We start from the raw sequence: 14,628 nt of genomic DNA, 5'->3' as shown, positions 1-14,628 counted from the left end.
ATCTGTTTTGTCTCTGTAATTTGTTCTCAGTATTTCATATAAGTGGAACCATGTAACATTTGCCCTTTTGTGTCTGGTCTGTTTCACTCTGCACAGCTTCTGAGGTCCAGTCACGTAGCAGGTGCCAGGGCTCCCTTTTTGTGGCTGAGTAATGCTCCACTGTACGGAAGGGCCACATTGCTTTTTTCTTCCTTACGTATGTATTGTTATTGATTTCAGAGAGGAAGGGAGAGGGAGAGAGAGAACATCCATGATGAGAGGGAATCATGGACTGGCTGCCTCCTGCACACCCCCTCCTGGGGATTGAGCCCGCAACCTGGGCTTGTGCCCTTGACCGGAATCGAACCTGGGACCCTTCAGTCCACAGGCCGACACTATCCACTGAGCCGAACCAGCTAGGGCCACATTTCTTTTTATATTCCCTGTTAAGGGCTTGGACCTGGGTTGAGGTTCTATCCCCACCCCCAGTTGGGGAGCATGTGGGAGGGGGATATTTTCCTCTAGCCTCTTAGGTTCAGTGGCTGGGGCCTGTGAATTAAACCGACAAAAGATGGATCAACAGGAGTAAAGATTTATTTTGCATGTACATAGGGGCTACACAGAAAAGCAATGAAAACTCCAAGAAGTGGGCTTAAGAGCTTATGTGCCATTTTAGAAAAAGGCAGTAAGTTGTAGAGAAGTGACTGGACAAAGGAAAGGCGATTTGGGCGTCCCGGGGGAAGGTGAGTACCTGGGGAAGCTAATGGAAGATGAGGGCTATTTAGTAAGGTGGTTATGCGGACTCAGTTGGCAGGCCCCGTAACAGAGGAGTCTGGTGACTGAGTTGTCTCTTCCTGGCATGGGGGGGCGGGGGGATCTTCCCAAATGGGAACCTACGCTCGGATTTTTGGCAGAAGGAGGGCGGCGAGGTCCTCCTGCCCCTTCTGTTTCTTAGTCGCCTTCAGCGGAGGAGCCATGTGCCAATGTGGCCCGTTTTGGGGCCGCCTTTTCTGACCCCGTTCACACCCTTCGGGCCCCTGCAGCACATGACGGATGAGCGCACGCCCGAGCTGTAGAGATGTGTATCCGTCCGGCACAGGGACAGCCCGGAGTGGGCTCCGTTTCAGAAAATATAAAGAATGTTGTCGGGAAATAAGGCAGATGACACTGTGCTTCTTCGGGGAGACTTTTGTGAAACAGCCACGTGTTGGGTAAAGCAGCCATGAGCGCTCAGAAACCAGCCACTGTCGGCAAACACATAATGCTGCTGATGTAATGATTGAAGCTTGCTTTTTAAGTGTATTTTAAGGAATAGGTTATATTTAAAAGGGGTGTTGATTTTGTTCTGTATCCCAAGGATAATGAAGCAAGCAGGTATTACAATAAGTACATTTAAATAAGATTTTTGCTAAAAGTCACAACAAAGGGAATTAACTGACTTTCGAATGTTCCGGTGAAAGGTGAGGCCCTGACGCACAGGTGCTGGCTCAGCTGCCGGGGCCACAGCAGATCCAAGCGACCGATTTCCTGGGATGCGTGCCGAGCGCTAACTGGGAAACGGAAGTGAGCGCGCTGACTGCCCGGAGGAGGACGTGGCGGCGTTCTCACCCACGTGAACGCACGCGCAGCTCGCAGCGCCCTTTGCGCATCCTTGGTGACTGTCTGCCTAAAAATGTGTCCCCAGCCCCGGCCGGCGTGGTTCAGTGGTTAGAGTGTCGGCCTGCACAGCGGAGGGTCGCAGGTTAGATTCCCCGTCAAGGGCTCGGACCTGGGTTGCAGGTTCCATCCCCACCCCCATTTGGGGAGCATGTGGGAGGCACTCAGTCATGTGTCTCTCTCGCATCAATGTTTCTCTCTCTGCCCCCTCCCCCCTCCCCCCTCCCTCCCACTCTCTCTCAAAATCAATGGAGAAAATACCCTCACTCTTTGGGTGAGGATTAAAAAAAAAGAGAGAATGTATCCCGAGTGAAATTCAAAGAAAGCCACAGAAACTGCAAAGCGGCGCCCCACAGCAGCACAGTTGCATCCAGGGCTCTGGGTGGTGTGTGGTAGGACCTTCTTCCTCCTAGCCCCAAGTGCATCAGAAATGACATTACTCCAGGGAGGACGTCGGTGGGAGAGGAGCTAAACTCTGTCAGAGCTGTTCCGTTTTTATCAGTAACTGTTTGTGCACCCGGTGCGCCCGGGACAGTGTGAAGGTTGGTCAACGTGACTTCCGCCGGCAGCGCAGGCGGCGGGCGGGGAGGGGGGGGCGGGGGGGGGCACAGCTGCGCTTTCTGGAAAGAGACGCCGAGGGACAGAGGGCGCTTCATGTGCGAGCTCTCGGTCCCCAGGCTGCCCGGACACAACGTCCTCAAGGGGTCACTGTGTTTGCTTCTCGCATGAGACGTGGGTAAAACCAGGGTGCACCTCGCTCACAGGTTGATGTCAGCCCGGCCAGGCTGTCTGGGCTCAGTCTCCCATAGGAAGACCACGGACTGGGCGGCTCCAGCAGCCAGCGGTGATGTCTCGGTGCCCAAGGTCCCGGGAGGCCAGGCTCGGGGTGCTGGCAGGTTCCCTGTCGGTGAGGGTCTCTTCCCCGTGTTCAGGGGGCCACCACCTTGCTGGGCCCTCACGTGGTGGGGACAGAGAGAAAGCTCTCGTTTCTTTTTTTCCAAGGCACTAATCCCATCTGGGGGGCCCACCCTCATGACCTCTAACCCTGATTACTCCCAAAGGTCCCACCTCCCAGAAGACCCATCACGTTGACGATTAGGATTTTGGGGTGACTGACACAAACATTCAGTTCATAGCAGAAACCCCGATCAAGGAACTCGGTTAAAACGCGCAGGACTCCTGGTTCATAGAAACTGTGAAACTGACGTTTGTGCTGCTCAAAACCACTACGTTTGTGGTAATTTATGCAGCAACAGAAAATTAATGGAGGTAACGTTTCAAAGACCACTCCTTTATATTGGGAAAAAGCATGTCAATGACCAACATAGAGTAAATTGTGAAAAGTAATGCCTGACAGCTCAGGACATTGCACAGATTAAATGCCCCCCAGAAATGGCTTTTTCTTTTTCTATTCATTAAACATGGCCACTCCTGATGGGACCCATGGCCACGGGGCTGGGCTGGGGAGAGGGTGCTCCTATGTCTCTCCCGAGAACTAGCCAGGTGCGGGCAGCCCGGGGGGCCGTGCACCTTGTCCTGGCCCCGGGACGACCTCGGCCAGCGGAAGCCACCGTGCGTCCTGGCTGGTACCTGTTCTGGGGTTTCTGCCTTTGAGAGGAAGTCTCCAGGCAAGGGCGTCCGACTGACAGAGAGCGATGGCGTTGGGAAAGTCTGCTTAGAATACATGGACCGAGTCTGGTTGAGTTCCTTTTCTCTATAGCACGGGAGAGAATTATTTTTTTGAAACCTTGATACTTAGTAAAAATGGTTTGGGCGAATCCTGCTCGCCACCTGTCCTCCCCCTTCTCGGGACGCCAGTAGAGATGGGTCCTGTCCCAACTCTATGTTTACAAAGTGATTAAAGATTTCCTTTTTTGTTGATTTCAGAGAGGAAGGGAGAGGGAGAGAGAGGAGAGAGAAACATCAATGATGAGAGAGAATCATTGGTCAGCTGCCTCCTGCGTGCCTCACACTGGGGATGGAGCCTGCAGGCATGTGCCCTGACCGGGAAGCTAACCGTGACCTCTGGGTTCATAGGCCAACACTCACCCACTGAGCCACGCCAGCAAGGCAAAGTGTTTTCTAAAAGAAAAGTGGTGATCAAATCTGGTGACCTTTTATCAGCCTTACTTTGGGAGAGTTCTGGATTTTTAAACTCGTTACAGCATTTTCTTTGGCTTTGATGAGGTCAGCGCTGCATGCTTTTCTAGTTTGTGGGGCGACAGAAAAGCAGGCTGAGAAGTACCTTAATTGTTGTTGTTGTTGGATTCACGATGAAAATGAGAAATCAGGTGGAGGGTTGTGTGTTTTTTTTTCAAATTAAAAAAAATGTCCAGTCATTTGTACAAATGGTTTAAAAGCCTTGCGATTTTAGGAATGTGTATTTGCAATTATTCTCCTTTAATAATTAATTACTAATATGTTTTAATCACTGAGAACATTGTTTTGATCATTAAGAATTTACAATGTAAAGATTATTTCAAGGTCAAATTTCAAATGTTAATCACTGTAATCTAATGCATGTAAATCTCTGCTGAATTCAGTTTAAAAATAAAAAGTAAATGACTAATTCGAGCTAGCACACTTACTGGAAATCGCCTTTATTATTCTCTGCTGTGGTTCAAGGTCGTTTCTTTAATCAAACCTCAGCGCCTGATGCCGAGTCCTGAGGAGGGAAATCAGGCTTCTCCCTCTTCCCTAAGTTACGGCTCCCTCAGGGCCGCCCCAACCTGCCTTTCTCTTAGTTGTTCTCAGCTCATCTTTAATGATTGCTGCTGCTATTATGCTTCTTTCTTCCTTCCTCTCTCTGTCTCTCTCTCTCTCTCTCGTCCTCTCTTCCTCTCTCTCTCTCTCTCTCTCCCCCCCCCCCCCCCCACCATGTGAGGATTCAACAAGAAAAGATGGATGTGCCCTGGCCAGGTGGCTCAGTTGCTTGGAGCATCATCCATGTACCAGAAGGTTGGAGGTTTGATTCCTGTTCAGGGCACAGGTTGCGGGTTCCGTCCCCAGTTGGGGCAAGAACCAGAGGCAACCGATGGATGGTTCTCTCTCAGCTTGATGTTTCTCTCTCTCCCTAAAATCAAGAACATCTCTCCTCAGGTGAGGAATGAAAAGAGAAGGTGGATGTCTGCAAACCAGGAGGAGAGTCCTCAGCAGAACCTGGCCACGCGGGCGTCCTGGCCATGGGCTTCCTGGATTCCGCTGCTTTCTCCGTGCATGCCGTAAGTAGCCTCCGTGTTACAAGTAAAAAGTTGGGCCTGCTGGTGTGGCTCAGTGGTTGAGCATCGACCTATGGACCAGAAAGTCACAGTTTGATTCCCGGTCAGGGCACAGGCCCAGGTTGTGGGCTCTATCCCCAGGGTGGGGCGTGCAGGAGGCAACTGATCCATGATTCTCTCTCATCACTGATGTTTCTATCTCTCTCTCCCTCTCCCTTCCTCTCTGAAATCAGTAAAAATATATTAAAAAAAAATAAAAACCGTAAGGTGATACTTTTTTTGTTGTCGTCAATCCTCATCTGAGGATATTTTTTTCCATTGGTTTTTAGAGAGAGTAGAAGGGAGGGAGAGAGAGAGAGAGAAACATTGATATGAGAGAGAGACACTGATTGGTTGCCTCTGACAATGCGCCCGACCTGGGCTGGGGATTGAACCTGCAACCCAGGTACATGCCCTTGACTGGCAATCAAACCCGAGACCCTTTGGTGCTCGGGCCAACGCCCCAGCCATTGAGCCACACTGGCCAGGGCAAAGTGATATTTTTAAAAAATACTTTAAAAAATAATTTTTTATAAATTCTTACTGTTGAAAGTTTTACATGTGTCTCCTCCCCGCCCCCCGTTGACCTCTCCCCGCCCACTCCTGCCCCCCAGCACATGCCACCCCCTTACTGTCTATGTCCAAGGTGAGGCTCATGTGCATGCATACAAGTCCTTTGGTTGATCTCTTCCCCCCGCTCCTGCCCTCCCTGCCTTCCCTCTGAGGTTTGACGGTCTGTTCGATGCTTCTAAAGAAGAAAAGAAACGATAAGTTATTACGCAAACATCTTACTTAGTTTATTTAGAAACATGAGCGTGTCCGTGGCAGCTGTGCGGGGAGCCGCCCAGGTCAGTTTCCAGGGCACGGACTGTTTATGGAGACGTCTGGCAGAGTGCCCCCCCCCCGCCCCCTCCTGCCGCGCCTCTCAGCGGCCTCAGGGCACCTAGCAACTAGCCTGCAGCCCTGCCCCACGTGAGGGGCACCTCTGCCCCACCTTCCTCCTGCCCGCCCTGTGAGGAGCCCTCAGGCTGCGCCAGGACGGGGTGGTGTGCGGGGAGCATGTCTTCCCGAGGTGCCCACCGGCTCCTGCACACCCCACCGTCGGCCCGTCCACCCGCGGCTCCTCGGGCCTGGGCCTGGGCCCAGAACAACGTCCCCTGATGCTTAAGCAACGCGTGGATTTCTCAGTTCCTTTCACTCGCCGTTTTGAGGCCTTTTCCTCGCCACATCTCCCTGGGCTAGAGCCTGGTCTTAGTCAAAACATGCTTTTCAGGGGCGCCCGGCTGGGGCAGGCTGCTCTTCCAGGGTTCCGCGCGGCGGGGCTTTGAAGGGCAACCTGAGCCGGGCCGGGGGGAGGGAGGCTGGGCTGAGAGCGGCTCGGGACGCAGGGGTTTGGCTTCAGATCCAAACAGGCTGTGCTCTTCTTGGCGTGATGCTGACAGCTAAGCAAGGGTTCTGGCATTTCTTTCCGGGGGGGGGGGGGGGGGGATTAATAATGTTGACCTGGTGCCGTCACGGGCGCGGGGGAGCTGTGCGGGGCCGCGGGCCTCTGGGTCGGGGACGTGGGGCCAGGGCAGGGCTGGGCGGTGTGCAGCGGGCACGGGCCTGGTATATAGAGGACACGGCAGCCGTGGCCGTGGCTCGGGGGGCTGACGCCTTGGCCCTGTTCCTCTCATCAGAGCGAAGCTCAGCCCAGCCGGTCGCGTGGCTCAGGGGTTGAGCGTCGACCCAGGAACCAGGCGGTCACAGGTTCGGTTCCGGTCAGGTCTCAGGCCTGGGTTGCAGCTCGATCCCCAGTCAGGGGCGTGTAGGAGGCAGCCGATTGGTGATGTTCCTCTCTCATCGGTGTTTCTCTCTCTATCCCTTTCCCTTCCTCTCTCTCTAAAAATCAATAAAAACATATTACAGAACAGAGAAGTGAAGCCCACTCCTCGCCGTGGTAAAATGGTTTCTAGGCAGGGCTGTGGGGTGGGTTCGGGCCAGTCCTTGCTCCTGCGCCCAGCGTGGGGAGGCGGTAAGCCCTTACTCCTTTACCAGCCGAGAGACAGGGCTTCGCCGAGTCCCGCGCTCTGGCTTGCTCAGTGGGCCACGGAGGGCGTTCGTGGGCAGCGTGGACTGGGAGGAGAGTGCGGATCGCTGGGAAAGCCAGGAACACGGGTGGGTCGTGAGGCCCCAGAAGACAGCGGGCGGCCTCCAGTATAACCCACTGCATCCTCACCCGAGATCCCGCCCCAGTGAAAGGCCTGGGTGCCGTTGTGGGCGCTCACCCTAACCTACCGCTCAACCAGCAGCAGCACCCTCACCGCAGTCTCGTGTGGGATTAGCCAAATGTACGTTTTATTTTTCCTTATTTATTTATTTACTAGTGGCCCGGTGCATGAAAATCATGCACATTAACCTTTTGCACTCGGATGTCGAGTGTGACTCGACACGGTTAGCATTAGAATAAAGGAATTGAGAAAAAAGCAATCGAGTGCAAAGGGTTAAAAGGGAATTAATTAGAGGAAGTATTTTAATATTGCTATTTGCCCTTTCTCTATAATAGAAGTGTCAGAGATGAAAGGAAATTAGTAAAATGTATGTGAAAATCTCCCTCCTGTCAGAGTCTGCGGTACGCCGCTGGACCCAGAGTCAAGTCCCTGCCCACCCGTGTGTGCCTCAAAATTGCATGAGACCCAGACCCAGCCGGCCCCACCCCCATCAAGCCCTGCAGGGCGGGGGACGCAGCCTCAGGTCCCCCGCCCTGGCCAGGCACCACGCAGCCTCAGGTCCCTGCTGATCAGTTGTTACGGCGTCATCGTGTGACGACCATTTGCATATTAGCCTTTTATTATTATGATTTATTTATTTTTTTTTACTATTTTTAGTGTTTTTTTTGGTAGTCTTTTGGATTTTCTGCATCATTTTCAACTGGACTAAAGAAAGTTTGACTCCTTCTGTCCCAGTCTTTATCAGTTTAGTTTTGGTTCTTGTCCTACTTGATTATCTGGAACTGCACTATCTAACTCGGAGCCACGGGCCACGTGGGGCAGCTGAGCCCTGAAGAGAGGCTCGTCTGCATGCAGAAGGCTAGAAGTACAGCGTGCTCAAATAATGTCAGACTTCCTGCAGAAACTTAAATGTCAAAGACTAACTTCTAAATAGATTGTATGTTGAAATGATGGTAATGTTGATAGATTGATTTGAACAAAATATATTTTTTAAAAAATTGGTGTTACCTGTTTCTATTTATTTATTTATTTATTTATTATATATTTTATTGATTTTTTTAGAGAGGAAGGGAGAGGGATAGAGAGTTAGAAACATGGATGAGAAAGAAACATTGATCAGCTGCCTCCTGCACACTCCCTTACTGGGGATGTGCCTGCAACCAAGGTACATGCCCTTGACCGGAATCGAACCTGGGACCCTTCAGTCCACAGGCCGACGCTCTATCCACTGGGCCAAACTGGTTAGGGCTCTTTTTATTTTTTACTAGAGGCCTGATGCATGAAATTCGTGCAAGGGGCTCAGCCCCTGCCGCCGTGGCGGCTGCCTCTGCCTCAGTCCCCACGCGCTGCAACTTTGTCCGGAAGGTCGTCCGGAAGACGTCTGGTCTAATTAGCATATTGCCCTTTTATTAGTATAGGTTATTATTATTTTTTAACGATTCTTTATTGTTGAAAGTATTACATATACCCCCTCAGACCTACCTTTTCAGTCCCTGGCTGATACTCTCCCGGCCCCTGGAACGCTCACGCCCCCCTGCTCACGCGGGATGGTTATAATGACCTAGCCGCGGAAGATGCGGGGTTGCTGAGTGCAGGAGGTTTTAGTTCCTGACGTGAAATGGTCACGGCAAGGCAGCGTGTGGTGGGGCTAACGGAGGAGCCACGCTGCGAGCAGGAGGGACACAGGATCAGGAGGCAGGAGCGCGAACCCCCGGTGTTTCTGCTGTGCCACCTGGTGGGGGGGCAGCGAGGAGGGGGCTGCCTCTGCGGGGGGGGGGGGCAAAGATACCCGCTTCTCCCTCTCTGGGGCGGCGGCCCTGGCGGCTGCAGGCGGCACCTGGGACGGGCTGAGCGGCAGCAACGCCGTGGGAGCCACCTCCCCGCCGCTCACTCTGCCAGGATTTCCACCTGGGACACGTGGCTGGCACCCAGAGTTGGCGTGGTCCTGGGGCAAACGCTTGTGCAGAAAATTCCTGAAACACGAAGTACTTAGCTCGTGATGGACAGTTACAGAACGAGGACCAATAAAGCCATGTGCTGTGTCAGGACGTGGGATGTGTCCTCTTCCTTCACGAAGCTCTAACATCATTTCACCAGAAATCGGGACAACGGGTTGTCAAAAGGAGCGTGGGACCCCCCCCCCCCCCCGCCCCCCGTTCTTGAAAGGCCTGCTCTTGGCTTGTGTGAAAAGCTTCCCGGACCCAACGACAAGAATAATTACCCGTGAACACGGACTGCGCCGGCCTGCACTCCCCGCGACTCTCAGCAAGTCATCTGCGTGTTTGAGGGCCACTCAGGAGCTTCGAGAGAGGGACAGGAGGCGCTCAGCGTTCTGAATCAGACAGACAAACCCCGTATTGTGTTTTGTTAACTTTTTTATTGTTGGCCCTATTGCAGCCCCTCATTCCCCCAGTTTGCCCACCACCGCCCAGCGCCCCCGCCCGCCATTGGCCCTTACCACACTGTTGTCTGTGCCCATGGGCTGTGCATGTATGCTCTTTTTCTTTCTTCTTAACATATTTTTATTGATTTCAGAGAGGGAGGGAGAGGGAGAGAGAGAGAGAAACATCAATGATGAGAGAGAATCATGGGTCAGCTGCCTCCTGCACGGCCCCGCACCGGGGATCAAGCCCACAACCCGGACCGGAATCGAGCCTGGCACCTTTCAGTCCGCAGGCGTACGCTCTATCCACTGAGCCACACCGGCCAGGGCATGTATGTTCTCTAGCTAGTCCCTTCCCCTTCCTTTCTCCAGTCCCCGACCGCTCCTCTCTGGCAGGAGCGGGTGAGGGAACCAGCAGACCCGGGGGCTTCCTTGGCTCACCCCGGACCCTGACTCAGGGTTGCTATGCCTTCCTTTTCTTCTGCGCTGCTGTGGAGGGAGCGGGTGCCCGGCATGGGGAGCGGGCGCTCGGCGTGGGGAGCGGGTGCTCGGCGTGGGGAGCGGGTGTGGGGAGCGGGTGCCTGGCGTGGGGAGTGGGTGCCTGGTGTGGGGAGCGGGTGCTCGGCGTGGGGAGCGGGTGCCTGGCGTGGGGAGTGGGTGCCTGGTGTGGGGAGCGGGTGCTCGGCGTGGGGAGCGGGTGCCCGGCGTGGGGAGCGGGTGCCTGGCGTGGGGAGCGGGTGCCCGGCGTGGGGAGCGGGTGCCCGGCGTGGGGAGCGGGTGCCCGGCGTGTGGTGGTTCCTGCAGCTGCCCCAGGATTTAAATTAACTGAGCGGCCCTTCCCACACGAGGTGACTGATGGCTGTGTTCCTGGGGCGGGGGAGGGGCGCCCCGTCCCCCTGGCTCCCGGGAGGATGGCCTCCAGTCTTCCTGTCTCAAGTTCAAGGTGCTGGATCCAGCGCTGGGGGGTCTGGAGACACAACTAAATGCACTGGCTCACCTCCACCGGCCGCCCGGGTCACGTCACGGTGAGCCGCTGCCTTTCAAGTCCTTTGATGTGGGGCTTGAGCAGCTGTCCCCGCCGAGGCCGACCGACCATTCAAGTGACAGCTGGGCCCTTTGTTTGTGATTCTCTCATCTCACGTTTCCGGGTGGATTTCTTTCCGGAGACGATGTTTTATGAATCACCTTGAAATGAGGGTGTATCAGCTCAGGGCCTGTCCTCTCTGAATTCAGAGGAAGAAGAAACGCCCGCTCTGAAGTTCTGTGCCCACGTCCTGGGCCCGGCGCAAGGATGGAGGTGAAGGCTCCCCCCCCCCCCCGCCGCCCCCCCCGCCCGCCCCGGGGTGAAGCTTTATTGCCTCCCCCAGAGAACAGCACGACAGTTCCCACCTGCCTCTTCTCTCTCGGCTGCGCCCCCGCGGTCCCGCTGTCCTGCTGGCCTACATCGCCCTGAGTCTCAGTTTCCGCATCTGCAAAATGGGTGCAGTAGCTCCGGCTGTGAGAGTTCGGGTGTGTGTATACAGAAGCCCTTATTGACCCTCAAGTGCTGTACCAGTGGACGGGGCTTTCCGGCTACAGCACCCGAGAGAGGATGGGCCCTGCCCGCTCTGGACGCCCCGCCTGGCATTCCATGTGTTGAATGTGCTGCCGCATGAAACTCTGACAGTGAAGACCCTGTCTCCCTCCTCCGGCCTCTTCCCTCTGCCCACCTCGGCCAGGAAGTACTGACCCCGCTTTCACTTCTCTCCTCTCTCCCGCTGCGGCGCCCTGTGGGGAGGGCTGGCAGGGCGTTCCCTGGGAGTTCTGCCCTCCCGGCTGCTTTAGCCTGGGTGGCGTGAAGGTGGGGCTGGGAGCCTGTGGGTGCTGGGCAGCTGGACCCACGGAGGCTGGTGCGGGTGCTGAGGTGGGAACAGGCCTGGGAGGACAAAGAGCCCCAGAGAGTGGGCTCAGCCCAGAGCTGGTCGGGAGGTGGGTGAACTCTCCCTCCATGAACGCCCGACTGTCCTGGTCCTGACCCCCCTGTGCCCCTCCTGACCCCGCTGTGCCCCTCCTGACCCCGCTGTGCCCGTCCTGACCCCGCTGTGCCCATCCTGACCCCGCTGTGTCCGTCCTGACCCCTCTGTGCCCATCCTGACCCTGCTGTGCCCGGTCCTGACCCCGCTGTGCCCGTCCTGACCCCGCTGTGCCCGTCCTGACCCCGCTGTGCCCCTCCTGACCCCGCTGTGCCCGTCCTGACCCCGCTGTGCCCCTCCTGACCCCCTGTGCCCGTCCTGACCCCGCTGTGCCCGTCCTGACCCCTCTGTGCCCGTCCTGACCCCGCTGTGCCCCTCCTGACCCCGCTGTGCCCGTCCTGACCCCGCTGTGCCCCTCCTGACCCCGCTGTGCCCGTCCTGACCCCGCTGTGCCCCTCCTGACGCTCCCTGCTCGTTCAGCAAGGCTACGTGTTCCCGGGCCCACAGGGAGGTGACTTCAGCCGGTCAGGGAGGTTGAACATGTGACTGTGATTCAGCCCGGAGTGTCAGACGTCCCCAGGGGCTTTGCGGGGAGCTGGGAGCGGGGAGGGGGCAGCCCTTCTGTGGGTTTCACTGCACTTGGTTCAGTTTTCCGAGCTCTGGCAGCTGGCGGGGGCCAGGTCCCTGTAACGCGAGGCGGCCACAGCTGTGGCCGAACAACACAGATGTGCGGGGGGCCTGGCCGGGAGCCCGGACACACGTGCTCTGGGTTTGATCTCCGGGGACTGCCGGGCTCGCCACACGACATCTCTCCCTGACGCTGGATTTCCCGCTAGGGTTTGACAGTGATCACGTGACAGCGTCCGGTGGCCTCTGTGAAGAGCAGGCGGAGGGTGAGTCCTGTGGAAGTTGCTGTATAACGTGACCTGCTCTGTCGGGGGTCGGGGGTCGGGGGTCGGGGGAAACGGGTGAGCTCCTGGCGGTTATGAGGTTGACCAGGATGCCCGGCTATTGGGAGCAGAGCTGGCGGCGCCCGGAAAACACGGTGAAATCCGGAGGCCAGACCGCGCTTGTGGGGGTGAGAGGACCCCAGGGAAGCCCCTGTGTAGGTGGCATCTGAGACTTTGCGTAATCATAGGCTCACAGGAGGCTGCGAACAAGTGCACGGGGCGGCCCCAGTCCCTCCAGCCTGTGACAGCTCGCGTGACGGTGCGTGATCACAGAGCCGGGACCGGGCGGGCAGGAACGGCGACAGCGATGACGGAGTCTCAGCGCGTTGCAGGGACGGCAGCGGCACTGAGCCCCTGCTCTGTGCCCGTCGATGTCCTGGCGTCAGGGAGGCCCACGGGTCAGCCTGGTCCCCCTGCGGGAGCCGCGGAATCAGCAGGAGGCCGACGCGACGGGAGACGGCGCAGGGCCACTCACGCCGAGGTGACGAGGGCGACGGCGTGGACATCTCCCAAGAGCAAAAGCCGGCTTCCTGAAAGCACCCCCAGATCCCCACGACGCTGTCCCCGTACTTAAGGTTTTCCGGTTCCACAGCCGCCGCGGAATGGTTACTCCTGGTGTTGCGGGCGCCGGCCTTTCGGAGCGCGTTACCGGAAACGGCCTGGTGTCTTTGGCCGTGGAGGCCGCGTGCGTCCGGAACGGATGGGCCTCGGACGGTGCCCACATCGGGAGCTGAGGAGGGTCTTGACCGGATTTGGCTGCAGAAAGGGAATTGCTCCTGTGTCACCAGCAATTAGGGGTGGTGACCCCAAGACAGACACCTGCCGAGGGGAGGGTTCCCAGCTGCTAGCCGCATTCCAGGAGATCCCAAACTTCTTTTTTTAAAAATATTTTTATATGTTTTTGTTGATTTCAGAGAGGCAGGGAGAGGGAGAGAGAGAAACATCAATGATGACAGAGAGTCATTGATCGGCTGCCTCCTGCACGCCCCCCACTGGGGATCGAGCCTGTAACCTGGGCCTGTGCCCTTGACCAGGAATTGAACCCTGACCTCCTGGTTCATAGGTCGATGCCTAACCACTGAGCTGTATCAGCTGGGCTCTTCTTTTTTAATCCTCAACCCAGGATCTGCTTTTATTGATTTTTAGAGAGAGAGGAGGAGGGAGAGAGAGAAAGAGAGTGAGAGAGAGAGAGACATTGATGTGAGAGAGAAACATCTATGGGTTGCCTCGTCTACACACCCCAACCTGAAATCAAACCCACAACCTTTTGGTGTACAGGAAGATGCCCCAACCCACTGAGCCACCCGTCCAGGGCCCAAACGGCTTTGTGACTGTGGATCCCGCTGCCTCTGGTGCCAGCGGGCAGCGTTGGCAAGCCACGCAGCGTCCAGATGCACAAGCTCATGCTCATGGCTCAACCCGCGATCTGATTAGGAGCCTCTGGTCTGAGTGGCCAGAGGAACAATGAGACTTACGTTCTCTGTTGAGCACAAGGAGTGGTATCCGGGCGGCTGAAGCTGAACTCACACAAGAGAGGGTCCCTCCACACCTGCTTGGTAAACCTGGCGAAGGTAAACTCCTCTGGTCACGTGGGACTTCTTCCTTGTACCAGCATTTGCCGTAGGAGGTCCTCGTGTCTCCTGGCTTCTGCCAAGCAAACAGTGCTTTGGAGAGAAACAAAGGTTTGCCGGGAACGGGGCGAGGCGCGGCCCGGGCGGCGCTGTGGGCAGCGGGCGCCCCTCCGTCCGACGGCAGCTCCGTTTTTGTTAGATGCCGGCTCGAATCCGGATACCGGTCCCAGGGCACCTGACATTGAGAAGTGCTGACTGCCCGGCCGGCGGGGCTCCGTGGTTGAGTGTCGACCTGTGAACCAGGATCTCTCGGTTTGAATCCCCGTCAGGGCACAGGCCTGGGTTGCCGGCTCGATCCCCAGTGTGGGGCGTGCAGGAGGCAGCCGATCAGTGACTCTCTCATCGTTGATGTTTCTCTCTCTCTCTCCCTCTCCCTTCCTCTCTGAAGTCCATACAAATATATTAAAAAATAAAATAAAGTATTTCTGAGAATGAAGGGTGTGGACAGTGTTACTTCGCAGGGAAACTGTTAAATAAAGTCAGAATAGTGTTCTGCCTCCTGAGTTGCTCAAGCTGCCTGGTTCCGCAGGGAATCAGTGCTTTTTCCAAAATCGGCCTCACCCAGCCGTCGGTCTGGGGCATGAGCAGGTGCCTGACTCAGTGGGGGCCC

Source organism: Eptesicus fuscus, chromosome 3 (genome assembly GCF_027574615.1).
Source record: "Eptesicus fuscus isolate TK198812 chromosome 3, DD_ASM_mEF_20220401, whole genome shotgun sequence".
NCBI classification, from domain to species: domain Eukaryota; kingdom Metazoa; phylum Chordata; class Mammalia; order Chiroptera; family Vespertilionidae; genus Eptesicus; species Eptesicus fuscus.
Note: the sequence above shows the minus strand (reverse complement) of the source record.